This window comes from Ixodes scapularis, unplaced genomic scaffold, assembly GCF_016920785.2.
Source record: "Ixodes scapularis isolate PalLabHiFi unplaced genomic scaffold, ASM1692078v2 PGA_scaffold3__209_contigs__length_174095766, whole genome shotgun sequence".
In the NCBI taxonomy this organism is placed as follows: Eukaryota; Metazoa; Arthropoda; class Arachnida; order Ixodida; family Ixodidae; genus Ixodes; species Ixodes scapularis.
The window spans coordinates 144,267,231-144,281,256 of NW_024609868.1; the positions used below are offsets into that span (position 1 = coordinate 144,267,231).

The following is a 14,026-nucleotide window of genomic DNA, read 5'->3' on the forward strand; positions in this document are numbered from 1 at the left end:
TTCTCATTAGATAACTTCAAATTATAAAATATGTTGTTCACTGTGAGTTATAAATATTCGTGATTATGTTCTTAGAACTAGGCGCAGGGTATACTGCGAGAGTTGTGGATGGTAACCACTAAAACGTTGCGTTAATGTGATGCAGCGTCTTTCCTAAAGTTATTGTTAGGTGGCCATGTAACTATATTGTGAGACGTTACTAGAAAGGATGCTTGAGAACATTATCGCACAAAGCGGTCGCTCTGGAAAACGGGGTACAGTTGCAACTCGACTCCCTGCATATTTCACCATGTATATGCATGATTCAAAGAGGCTGAATTCAATGGTTATTTTGAATTTGATTCTGCGATTCGAGGGGAGGATCAAACGCAATATTTCCCTGCTTCAAACGCTTTGTTGACTACTTTATATTGCCCAAGGTAGGAAGGTTTCGGTACTTTACTTTGTTTAATTTAATTACTCTTTTTTTTTTACCTAACCACTTTAGATTATGCCTTCGCGCTAAATTATAGCGCAATGTAAATAAAACAACTGTGCCTTGTAAAAAGTACAAAATTAATTGCAGTGTTAATTAAACAAATAAATTCTAACATTTTCTTCAACCTCCATTGTACAAAAAGGAACGTTGCAATTTGATTTCTACGGGAATATGTTTTTGCATATCATAAACGAAAGTTTTTTAACGATAAATAAATTTGAAATTAACACACTAGAAGGGTGAGTTGATTTAAATTCAAACAAAGTTGTCAAAGGAATATTAAGATTTTTTGAATGAATATATGTTGCAGTTGTAACCTTAGGATGACAAAAAATTAGAACTAAACATTTTATTAAAAAGAATATTTCTAAATTGACACCTAATGGAATATACCAAAAACTCGATTTGATTTTTTCCAGTTTTAGGGCGCTGTTTACAAACTGTTTAATGATATAAAACTAATAATAATTTTTTTTTAAATTTAAAAAAAAACTGCTAACTTAAAAAAAAAATATTTTTTGTTTTGTTTTTATGGTTATTTTTTACAGATTTGCAAACTTGCTGCTCCACGCAATTTTTCCTTAAATTCAAAACTTCATTAAAAAAAACTGACCCGGTGAGAACGATATAATGAAACAATAATCAGTGTGTAGCTTCAAACGTAAGCGATCTTAAGGTATATTCGTGGTGGCCAGGTTTATAAAAGTAGTGTTCTATTGCTCCAAATCTGGTGAAAATCGAAAATTTCGAGCTTTTTTTGGCTATTTTTGAAAGTTATTTATTTTGCTTTAAATGTTTGTGTTGGTTTCTCATTAGCTTAAAATTCGGGGAATACAAATATTGGCTGTTTTTTTGTCGTATTTCTGAGACTACCTTCCAGAAAATCAATCGGTTTTACTTTTCATGGAAATCTCGTTCTCGTCATTATATTTAAACAAAACATATCTGAGAAAACCAGTTAATTTTGTAAAACACTGCACGATACAAATCTACATTGAAACCAAGATGAGAATGCTTACGATCATGTTACTTTTGTATCTTGCTAAAGTCTGAGATTACTAAAGCGAGCAGGTATATAAAAATGCTTTCAGGAGTACACGTACTGAAACACATGTTCTAGAAAACTGAAATATCGGGTAGTGAGATGCACATATTCAGGTACCGGTGTATTTTCAATATACTTTTCCAACAACAAAAAGTATCCCAGGAAACAAAAAGAGAAACATGGGAATTCTTTCTCACAATTTTTGTGACCACTTTTCTGGTCTACTAGTATTTGAAAGACATTTTGCGCGATGAAATCGAGACATGGTGAACGCCTTCCACCACTGAGATACAAGTATCATTGGACATGTATAAGCATATACAGGGTGTTTCACGAAACGGAAATCAAATCATTCCTGCGATAACAACGCGCCGCGCAAAAGAAAAACTTAATGTCGTTTATCGTCGCTGTCATAGAGTCTATTCAGGAATATTCATTCGCGATACTCGTTATGTTAAATATACCTGATTGTTTACTCTTTACTTATGAATATTCAAGGTATAGTTTCTGTTAGAAAATATGTGGGTAATCTTTAAAAATCAGAAAATCGACTCAGGTTATAAAGACACATTTTACGTGCAATAGTTTGTGGCATTCCTAAAAACACTAATTTGCGAGGTGTTTGTAGGTTCCGATATTTTTATTGTAGCACATATTTGTAACAGTGGGCCTGCTCCCAGCAGCGAAAGCAAAACTAACGTGCGTCGCCACGTATTCAAGCTAAGATAGTCTTAATTACACCATCTTAGGTATTTTATATGAACCAAATTGAATACCGTAGAAAGCTATCATCACGCGGAGATCGACATCTCAAATGTAAAATTTATTTATGTGCATCATAATCAAGACAGAGTCATTCTTCATGAGCACATAAAATAAACTTATGATGATGATGATTTGTACGAGGGAGGTAAACCCAAGAATCAATGGTCATTCTTGGAATATCATTCTAACAGTACAACGTTTCATTTCGCTGTCGAGCCTCACACTTTCTTCGCTCCTACCATGGAGGCGTGGCGTTGGTTCCGCGCTTCGGCTACGGGAAGTAGGACGGCTGGCGTATAAACGCAGTCTAATAAAAAACCAAATAAAAATAGAGGAAGATACATTGGTGGATCATTGGGAAATGCGTTCGCATGACCCTTGGAAACGCCCCCCCCCCCCCCTTTGGTAAACGCTAACACGGACCCCTTCACTTTTATGCAGATAGTTGAGCGTGTTGGTTTCTAATTTACAATAACGAAAGAAGGCCACGAAGACAAACAGACAACACAGGCTTTCGAAAGCCTGTGTTTTCTGATTGTCTTCAATGCCCCTCTTTCGATATCCTAAGTTCAATTTTTTCGTTTGGCTTTTTCTTTTGCTTACTCTATTTTTGGCTACCTCTTTTGGGTCTCGTCACGGGGTCCGTGTTAGTGTCTCCCAAAGGGGAACGTGTCTACCGCTTAGCAAGGGTCAAGGTAACGGATTCCTTAAGAATCCACCAATGGATCTCCTTGCAATTTTTTTCATCCCTTTTTGTACTCTGCTGTCAGAGTGTACGTTGACGCCCTTGGATGCGGTCATCCATATCACTCATGAAAAAAACCACGCCCATACCACTCGTGGAATGAACAGTATCCATATCACTCGTGGAGGGAACCACGTCCGTCATTTTTACTGCATACACACACATCACAGCCCCCACACTGCTACTATAGAAGCCCAGAGCGAAGAAAAACCAGCGACCGCAGAGCGGCAACTGAACCCGCCCCCACTACACCGCGCCGCGGCGCAACACCTCCTAGATAAGAAAGCTGTAGTGCTAAATGATATGGCGCCATCAGAGAAGACCAACGCTGGGCACAGATTGGACACTACGATTGCGTCAACGTTCGGCTCAAACTTGACTCAAAGCCGAGCGCTGACAAAGCACTAGTTCGCAATCCAATCTCTGTCCAGCGTTGGCCTTCTCTGATGGTGTCATCTCATTTAACAATACAACTTTACTACCAAGGAGCTGCTGCGCCGCTCCTTCTCCTCTCTGGCTCCGCGCCAGCTGTGCGCGTGACTTTGACGAAAACGAAAGGGCTCGTTTTGACGAAATCCCGGCGGTGTCTGTCACTTTTTGCACAGCCGCGAGAGAGGGAAAGGTTGACGCGTGCTGACGTCATCGTTTTGAACCAATGGGAGAGTCGCATGCATCACCCCTCCTTCTCCCTCTCTCGCCGACCCTAAAAAACAAAAGACACGCCGGGTTCTCCTCAAAAGGAGCGTTTTATTGATAACACATTAAAAAAACCGCTACCGAACAGAGCATTCATCAGCAACGCCGTAAAATGCTGCTCGTATCACATATTGTAAAGAGGGCTGATTCAGCATTTTAGAATGATGGCTATAAAGTTTTTAACTGAATCGAAACCTTTTATTTTACGAATTAAAAAGTTAATTAATCTAAAGTATTTAATAATCCGAATTCTAACAAATGGTATCAATTTGCTGCAATACGCCATTTGGGAGAGGCCAAACCGATATAGGCATTTTTTTCCTGTTGCGGCGATTTTGCGGGTGTTCCAAGAAACACCTTGAATAACAACATAAAGACACTCAAAATTATTTCTTAGTTCCCTGTTATATTTGTTTTGCCATAATGCCTAGTTTTAGAATGTATACTTCGCGAAGAAAATTTTGTGAACTGGTTCATCACTAAATTATAAACGGTTGGGCTCACCAAAAACAGATGGTTGTAAGCGGGCATTGAGCAGAAAATTTTCGAGTACACAAGATTTTTAGCGAATGAATTGGCCTTCATGTGTAACGATGATGCAATAAAGGTAGGCAGTCATGTTACGGCGTAGCGATAGTGGAAATTAATTTGTTCGTCTGCGGCATATTAGTTAATTTGCACTCACATATGCAATATGAAATGTTTTTCGTTGTGCAAAGTAATTATAGGTGTGCAATCCTATTATATATTATGACCAACTGCACTAAGTCCAATATGCCTCTTAAGTAATTTGGGTTCTTCTTATGCGTACCTTGCGTCCCACTCGAGATATGTACCTTTTTCGTTACACTTGTTTGGATAAGCGTGTTATCTTTTCTATGTATCTCGCTTTGAAAAAATTGCCTGTTGCACACTTGATAATGATTTCGTTTGTTAAAAATTGTAGGTGGAATTTCAGCCATGCAAAACTTAGAAAAAAAAGAGCTTTACATGAAATAATGCAGAGGACAAAGGGTTAGCACTCAAAACTTAAGAAACTTAACGAATTCTTCTACCACAAGAAAACAAGGAGAAAACTCCCCCTTTTTTGTAATTCCAGTTCCGCCTTATATCTACGCTAAAAAAATTATTTAGTTGTCAACAGAACAATGTAACGTTCGACATTTGTATATTTTAATGTATTTCACATATACCCAAAAATAAGTTCATATCTCATTGCAACAACTCTTGTCGCTTGTGTGCCAGGAGAGTCGGCGGCTTCTGGGATGCGTTGCGCAAGCTGATACTGGTATAGTGATACGCTCTATAAACGCTCCATTAACAGGTTGGTGGATTTGCCTTTATTGGCGAAGAAAATACTTCTTGCTGCTTTTTCAACTTTTGAAAATATGCAAGCACACTTATAGATTGGGACACCTAAGGTTTGGTTGCACGCTAGATGAACAAAACATAAAGCTACACTTTCAAGCTTCCAAGTATATATATTTACAGTTAATGTTAGTCGCAAAAAATAAGAAAGTTGCATATATTACTTATAGTTACATATAAAACGTCTATGAATGTCAAGAATTTCGATCGCAAGGTAAAAACAATTTAAGTCTAATTCTTACCATGCTCCTTCACTGTAAGGATCGGAAACAGGGACGGGAAAAAAAGCTCCAACCAGCTGCTTCCCAGGAGGATTCTAGTGGTGTTTTATTGAATATACTTGCAAGCCCCCGAGTGTTTCTCATAAGCTATTTTTAGCTTTCCCAGCGGATTGAGCAGCTAAGTGTACTAATTCTCCCCAATAGCGGTAGTAGGGACGGCATTTGTTGCATCTTCAAACATTAACTCCTAATATAGATGAAACATTTTTTATTTTAAAATAATTGCAGCTAGGAAATGTGTACTCACAATACTCCTTTTTGAAGTTTTGTCATAGGAATGGCCCTACTGGTAACGCAATTCTTCACGACAATATCGATACTTCTTGAGGTGACTGTAAAGAAACAAGAATTTATCAAGCGAAAAAAAAACCAACACATTTAAAATACGTTCACATTAACTAAAGAGCGTGTTGCTTACATTGACTGGCAACAGAAAAAATAAAACTAACTCGGAACGACAAACGACAAACATTCGTCTTCCCTCGTCCCGAGTTGGTTTTATTCTTTCTGTGCCATTCAAAATATGCCCGAGCAGGGACACGTGTAATATAGCAGAAGCACTTTTTGTTAAAACTTCGTTTTGAATAAACTAAATAAATATAATAACGATTACTCGATGTGAAACTGTTGTAAGGGTTTTGCTATATTGACATAGTATTTTGGTGTTCGATCTATAGAACAATATCTCATGAATGGTTATAATTCTTGTGCGCCCTCTTTGTTTTGTCATCTTAATTTTTGTATACAAAAAGACATCGATTTTTTGTTTAGCGACAGTGGTGCGATTCGTCATAGACCTGTAAACTCATGAAGACGGTGCGTATGGAACTTGATAGAATTCTTGTTCCTCTATGACTGCGTCTTAAAATTGGTTTGGATATTTGGTATGGCACGACGGGATACCAAATTTTTGCATTTCACATTATTCCTCGACAAAAATAAAGCGATATCTTTACACGTGTCATTCTATTTTTTATATATGCTTCCTATGAAGTTGTTTGGCGTTTCTTTACTATTGTGGTGTTTGGTTTTTTAAAGTTTACAGCAGTGAAAAATGTTATGGAGGTCGCCGACGCGCCGACGCTAGCGAGCTCCAAAGTCCAAAGCGACCGAGAAGAACCGTTCGCGCGCAGCCCGAGATCTAAACATCCGTTCGTCTGCTTCGCGCGTAACCTGAGCGCCCCGTACCAGAGGCGCCTTTCTTTTATTTCGTTTTAGAATTAATAAACGAGACGTCAGTCTTCAGCCTGACTCCGGCACGAAAGGTTGTCCATGTGTGCCCTTCGTTAAAAGAACGTAAAACGAAACATGGTGTCAGAAGTGGGATCGCTCCGCGAGTCTACTAATAATTAGTAAAGCGCAGGATCGACTACAAACGAAGGAACAATGGACAAGCCCTCAACTTCTGCCGACAACGGTGCTACCGAACAAACGGTAACGGCAACTTTTCGCATCTCGCCACCCGAAGCCTTCAGTTTTACAACACCTAACGAATGGCCGGCGTGGAAGAAAAGATTCAAGCGCTTTCACAGTGCATCAGGACTGGCATCTCAACCATCATCACACCAAGTCGACGCTCTCATTTACATCATGGGACCACAAGCGGAAGACGTCTTACAGACCCTCAAGCTGTCCGACACCGAGGCTCAAGACTTCGACAAGGTGATGGAGAACTTCGAACGTTACTTCATTCCTCGTCGAAACGTGGTGTATGAGAGAGCCATGTTCAACACAAGATCGCAACTGGAGACGGAAACCGTCGAGGAGTACATCACTGCTCTCCATGGATTAGCCACTACGTGCAACTATGGACCACTGAAGGAAGAATTGATCCGCGACAGGCTGATTGTTGGTCTTCGGGACAGCAGGACTTCAGAAAAACTTCAACTGGATCCTGATCTGGACCTCCAGAAGGCCATCACTGCTGCGCGACAATCGGAAGTGATTAAGAAGCAACAAGTGGAACTCCGACCGACAAAAGAAAAGGATGCCAACGTTGACCGTATAGCAGCCCAAAATGGGACAGCAGCAGGACCTGCTCAGCGTGGAATTGAACGTTTAAATGTTCGAACTCCTACTAAGAAGACCGGGACACCCAAACCAAAAGGCAAACCGTGCCGTTGGTGTGGTCGAGAAGCTCACCCGAGGAGCGTGTGTCCGGCGAAGAACGCAGGCTGCAACAGGTGCAAGAAAAAGGGACACTTTGCAACAGTCTGCAAATCTTCAACTATTGTGAACACCCTCGTACACGAACAAGGATTCGTAGGAGCTGCAGCTTCTCCTCAAACAGCAAAATGGGACATCGAGATATTCATCGACGAAACTCCTGTTGTTTTCCGAATAGACACTGGAGCAGACGAAACGGTGTTACCAGCTGCCATCTTTCAAAAGGTCTTCGCAAAGTGCCACAAGCTCTCCGAGCCCCAACGCCGACTTCATGGTCCAGACGGTCGACCCCTTAAAGTCCTGGGATCAGCTTGGATGAAGCTCAACTGCCGTGGGCAACAAGCACTCGAAGAAGTTTACATCGTGAAAGGACTTCGCAAACCTCTCTTGGGTAAGCCAGCCATCGAAAAATTTCGGCTTTGCCCTCAAATCTGCATGACTGCGAACAAAGCTTGCGAACCGAAGAAAGAGTTCTCTCACCTGTTTCAAGGACTGGGATCTCTCGAAGGTGCTCACGTTCTGAAGCTGAAACCTAACGCGACGCCGTTTGCTATCGCATCACCGAGAAGAGTACCACTTTCACTGTATCGAGAAACGCAGAAAGAGCTAGAAAGCATGCAGTCGCAAGGTGTCATCTCTCCAGTAGAAGAACCTACTGAATGGTGCGCGCCGATGGTCATCGTCCCCAAACCGTCTGGCCAAATTCGCATTTGTGTTGATCTCACACAACTGAACAAACACATTCAACGCAAATATCACCCTATCCCATCAGTGGAGCACACGCTGGGAAGGCTAGCGGGAGCCAAGAAGGATGCGTACAACCGTACCGATCGCCACTCAGCTCCTGGAACCAAAGCTACCCGACCAAAAAGAACTGCGTCGCTATGAGCAAGAAAACAGGAACCGACAAAAGCAATACTTCGACCGGCGACACGGAGTGCGTCAACTCGATCCACTTGGCTCTGGACAGCGAGTTTGGGTCATTGACCTCAAGCGAACCGGAGTTGTTCAGAACAAGGCCCATACACCACGATCTTACTGGATAACGTCCGAGGGTCAAGAGATCCGAAGAAGTCGCACGCATTTAATTCCTTTCCCCGATCAACAAGATAAACAAGGCATCGAAGAGTTCCCCGAAACAACCACGAGGCCCGAAGAAATGTGTGCCGACACCTCCCACAAACATTCTCGGCACGGCCGGTGTGTAAAAGAGCCAGACCGTTTCGGCACTTCTTCGAAGCTCCCTTAGAAAGAGGGATGTTATGGAGGTCGCCGACGCGCCGACGCTAGCGAGCTCCAAAGTCCAAAGCGACCGAGAAGAACCGTTCGCGCGCAGCCCGAGATCTAAACATCCGTTCGTCTGCTTCGCGCGTAACCTGAGCGCCCCGTACCAGAGGCGCCTTTCTTTTATTTCGTTTTAGAATTAATAAACGAGACGTCACGTCAGTCTTCAGCCTGACTCCGGCACGAAAGGTTGTCCATGTGTGCCCTTCGTTAAAAGAACGTAAAACGAAACAAAAAACACAATGTTTAATTCACTGACATCTCTATGATTCTTCACATCTGCATGCACATACGGAGTGTCCCGACAAGAACGAAACAAATAATTTTTGTTTTAAACGACATCACTTGTTCAAAGAGTGTTGAGTTTTTTTTTAGAATAAAGTTGTCTCAAACAATACTTGACCATGTCATATCAGGCATTGGCGGCCAGCAATGACCATCCGATCGCTCGATGTGACACAATCCGATTTTTTTTTTCAGGTTTTAAAATATTTCTTGTTGCCAACAAACCCAAACGATTCTTGGGCTTAAAGAGGAGAAATTATTTGTAAGAGGATGTGCAAATGGTCAATGATTCGACATGTCATTGGCGAAACCGAGACGCAATTATACAAACATGGCGAGGAGAATTTTCTAAAAAAAAAAAGGTAGAGTGCGTTAACAGAGTTGTGGGTAGCAATCATAGGTATTGAGCTCCATGCTTCGTCGCAGTGTGTGTAATTTATAAATTAAAAAAAAACATCTTAAATAATAAAGGATAGAATTTTTTTACAAAATATATCTTGGACTTTTTCGGTACATCTTCTTCGTTCCACATGTTTCAAGAAAAACAATGATTTTTATTCTACTGCTTTAATATGCTTAGTTCTTGAGAGAAAAAAGTTCCAAATAAGCGGGAAAGTACGACGAGGGTTTGACGACGACTGTCGTGTGTAGCGTATTTGAATCACGCTAATTTTCGGACTATATGAGAGAGAGCTTGCATAATCCTTTATACTGATATATATGCAAGTGGGTAAAACGGCATTCTAAGTACGATTTAGTTTTTTGTCGCGCTAAGTTATATAAAAAGCCCGAAATATGCCACCTTAAACAACAGTGACCAAAAATTAAAATTTTATTTTCAGTTTTCACTTTCACACTAAGCCACGTTTGTATCTAGATCAAGTGCAAGCACTGAACCATAAATTATGAAACAAGGATAGTTTTCACTTTTTCTTCACTTTTAGCGCGTGGTATATATATATATATATATATATATATATATATATATATATATATATATATATATATATATATATATATATATAAAATCTATTTGTATTTCCTTTTAGTTTTCTCGTGTTTCGTTTTGTTAACACCATTATATATGCAAGCATATATTTTGTTAGCTGTTTATTTTCTCGTTTTCAGTTCCAAGCCTCTAAATACACTGAAAAAAGCACCAAGTGCCGATGGCTCGTTCGTGGGTTTTGAAGAGGCGTCAATGCTAAACGGTTATAGCTCTATATTTTATATTTCGTGATACGAATCTAAGGGACACTCAGAAAATAATCTTCCGAAAAACAGTGTGTGCATGTGTGTCTAAAATATCTCGAGAAATAACAATATACATGTTCGGACGAAACATTCGCGTCTTGAATGTCGCGTGCCAGGCTATCTCCTTGAATTGGTAGCCACGCTTAAAGGGGTTATGACACGCCAAAAATAAAATATTACATAACTATACTGCTAGGACCCATTGTATGTTCCCATAATCCTGCTAAAATTGTTTTGAAAAAGGCGCTATAATTTCGTGGATAAATCGATTTATATGCGGGCCCCTCGGAGGGGCAGATCCGGGCGGACCTGGAGGCTGATGACGTAGCCAGCCTCCAGCGCGGTGCCTCCTTGCACGCACTCACAGTCTTGGCTCTCTTGGCGTATCGAGCCTCAGCTTCCTCGTTTACCTTCCACGTTTCCAGCATCCGGTCTCTGACGATTACGTCTACAACATCGATCGCCTTGTCGAAGTGTTCGACATTGATCGCAGCAGCGATGAGAGTGATTGCTATCAAGGGACGTTGGAAGCTGTTCATTTTGACTGCGACCCGCTGGCGACGAGCTCCAGCGACGACGAGTTCGCCGGGGTCACCGTCGTCCGGGAATGTCTCGCTGGCGCATGCAGGCTGGAAGGCCAACTGGCCGGGGGGCGAGAGCGAGAATAGTTTTCAGTTTACCGAGCTGTTTGAGCGGTTTTGTTCGTACCGCGACGAGAAGAGCTTGGGCGATCATGGGGGCGCCTAGAATGAAAGAGGGGTCATGGTCACGTGGTTTATGGACACCATGGTGTGACTAACTTGAGCAGTGTTGCCTGGTCGCCAGATGAAAATTATAAAAATTCGTAAATTGAATTTTGCAATTATCAGAGCTCTAAAAATTGCGTCACTTGGTGTACATACTAAGTAGCCTATGAGCATTCCATTTCAAGAATAATCTATCCGTTTAATTTTCGTGTCATAACCCCTTTAATACGAAGCACAGATTCCCCGGTGACTTTTCGTAACGTATAACGTAAGCAAACGGGTCTGTGTGAACGAGCCTTTAGGCTTGAGGCTTAAGGCTCGTTCACACACTTGTAGCCGAGTACGACCGAAAGAGACAAGACCGGTTTTTAAGCCTTTTGCGACGTCTTAGGACTGGATGCGATGCTGCGGAGCTGGTCCTAAGGCGTTGCAAGAGGCTTAAAAACCGGTTTGGCCTCTCTCAGTCGTACTCGGTTGTAAGTGTGTGAACGCGCTTTATTCTATCACGGCACCTGCAACAATTGTCTGAAAACCCGCTTCCGGCGGTTTTGGTTTCACAGCGTGTTTAGAGACTTAGAGTTCGAAAGTAGTGTTTATACGTCTGACGACATCAATGGTTTTAAAAAGTTTATTTACGCCAACGCGTGGAACGCGCTACGATGCTTGCAGGCACCTGGTACGTGCTCGTTGTGCTCCGGAAGTCCTCTCACTGTTTATCTCGTCACGTGCAAATATATCATTTTTTTAAGCAAAATATCCTTACTTGTCTCGTTACGCGAGAAGGCGTCGGCGTTGTGCCCCATAGATGGTCATAAAGATATGTCATCAAGCACGCGCAACTCAAGGTCAAAGCGGACGCGCCTCAGAAATAAAGCACAAAGAAAAGCACAGTAACCCGGATGCTTCGTCACAAAAGCCGTCGTGAAGCCCTCGCGGTTCGCCGCGCATGCGCAGCGAGAGAGCGTGATGTCACCGCCGGAGCGACGTGCGAAGCAGGAAGATGTGGCGCGCTGCTTGTAGGAATACGCTGTGCGTGGGAATGCTTTCGCATTATTACAATTACGAAGTCTTAAATATCTGTCCCGTGTTTTTGTTTATGAGCTCAAGAGACCCGGTGCCATCATCATCTGGGAGAATCAAGAGCCACGTTTCGAATATATATCATGAAACTTCTTTCACTCCTCATCAGCGTACGTGGTCAGCGAACTGTAAATATCCGGAAAGATGCACATGAATAAGCCGTAGTTGATAGAATGGATCAATAATATTACGAAACCGCCGAAAGCCAAAAGAAATGGCGGAAACAGGATTTTAACTTTGGGCCTCCTTGTATCCGATCGGGTATGCTAACCACTCCACCACTCCACCTTTACTGTCTGGTCTTTTCTTTTCTTTCTAGTTAATGCGCAAGGAAATAAATGTATCCAATAAGAGGTGTTCTGGAAGCACGCACCAACGTGTGGAATGCGGTACGACGCTTGTTGGCTTGCTGTGCGTGCTCGTTGTGCTTTAGAAATGCTTTCACTGTTCGTCTCATCACATCTACATGTAAATTTGTGCTTATCAGCTTTAGAGACACGGTATCGTCATACTCTGCGAGAATCAAGAGTCAAGGTTAAATATATATCACGGGTACTTTTCATCATTGTAAGTGGTCTCCAAAGTGAAAAATAATCAAAAATATACATATGATTAAACCGTACTTGATCAAGAGATTCAATCTTCTACAAAACCGCCGAAAGCCGAAAGAAAGAGCGGAACCAGGATTTAAACTCTTCCGGAAAAAATTCTTCCGGCGAACTCTGTTCGCCGGAATAGTTTTTATCTCAGCATGGGATTGTGAAATGAATTCCAAATAAACGCTACAAAAATGTTGTTCACTTGTTAACTGTAAACTTAGAACAGTATATGACCTGTAGAATATGTTAACTTTGACACACGGAAAATATTGAAAAGGACAACTTTGCGAAAAGTCGGAATGGTACCTTAGCTTCCATATAGGAACACTGACTTGACTTTGGTTTTTACTGAGTCCCATATAGGTTTCGGATTCTCCATGGAATTTAGCAGCACGCCTAAAAGCTGCAGTTTGTTCATTAACCATTCGATGTCAATGAACTTGGCCGGTGTTGTACCCCACGCCGCGCACCACGAGCCGCTACTTTTATCATTGTTCAACAAAGCACCAGCTACAGGGCAGTAGTCGTGACATGTGAAATAGCTGTCACGACGCTTGGTTTGTTGGAGCAAATCAGGACCAAGTCGTCCGCATAAGCCAGGATGTTTACTTTGCAAGCATGAAGGCGAAACCCTTGTATGTCTTTGTCATAGATGATGTTTCTGCAGAGAGGCTCTAGGTAGATATTGAAGACTAAACGCTACAGTGAACAACCTTGGCGTACCGACCGTAGAACTAAGATAGATTTAGTTATAGATCCGTTTAGAAATAACTTCGTCGATATGTCCTTGTAACAGAGCTCTATGACATTTTCAACAATTTCGCCAGTATTTAGGTTTTTCAAGAGTGCAAAAAGGAAAAATTGGTCTACTCTGTCTTAAGCTTTTGCGAGGTCAACTTGTAGCGATTATATATAAATATGTATATATACATACCTAATCCTCGATCGCAACACAAGACCTTTCCCTTTAAGGGCATATTTTAGTTTTAATTTTGTTACTCGCAAGTGCTTCTTCTATCCCTGGCCAGTTGCTGGCTCTCTGTCTCTCTCTCTCTCTCTCTCTCTCTCTATATATATATATATATAAAGAGAGATACATATACACACATATTAGGAAATATATTTGCGGAAATCATCCGGTTTATATCATCATAGAAAAGGAGATGTGCGATCACGATTAAATCATAATTTAAATTACGATTGAAATCATCTTCATTTTTATTCTCCTCCCTGG

At 41.5% G+C, this 14,026-nt stretch overlaps 1 protein-coding gene across 1 annotated transcript in view; it reads right to left on the reverse strand.

The window, feature by feature from the left end:
* LOC115324825 (nose resistant to fluoxetine protein 6) overlaps positions 1 to 14,026 on the reverse strand; it is an 80,252-nt gene that overhangs the window by 45,410 nt on the left and 20,816 nt on the right. The window lies entirely within an intron of this gene.